The sequence below is a fragment of the Rhincodon typus genome, unplaced genomic scaffold (genome assembly GCF_021869965.1).
Source record: "Rhincodon typus isolate 14 unplaced genomic scaffold, sRhiTyp1.1 hic_rhity00000451, whole genome shotgun sequence".
NCBI classification, from domain to species: Eukaryota; Metazoa; Chordata; class Chondrichthyes; order Orectolobiformes; family Rhincodontidae; genus Rhincodon; species Rhincodon typus.
In genome coordinates, this window is record NW_025966089.1 from 67530 (window position 1) to 68000 (window position 471).

The window sequence follows — 471 nt, forward strand, 5'->3', positions numbered from 1 at the left end:
GTCAGTGCTGAGGGAGTGCCGCACTGTCGGAGGGTCAGTGCTGAAGAGGCTCAGCTGTTTCTCTCTGTCTGTCTTTCACAGGTTCTCTGTAAACCTCCTTCTTGTTTGCTCTGATGTTACAGTTTACCTTACTCTCTCACAGTTTCTCTGCTGTTCCCACATTGTTACCCACCTGTAAATTCCTTTTCAGTTCTCTGCCTGACGGCAGGACTGGCCCTGCTGCCATTGGGTGTGCAAGGAAGCAATGCAGCAGGAATGGGATCACACCTCATGCTGCTGGCACCATTTGGATCCATTCCCACCATCCAGCCAACTGAATCACCTGGCACCGCGCCCCCCCCCACCCCCTCCCCTCCCCCAAACAAAGTAGTCTGAGCTGCTGTGCCCACACACACAGACTTTTACATACACTGGGTGGGGACAGCAAAAACCCTGCTTTATTTTTCTCACATGTCTGACCAGCATCTCTCC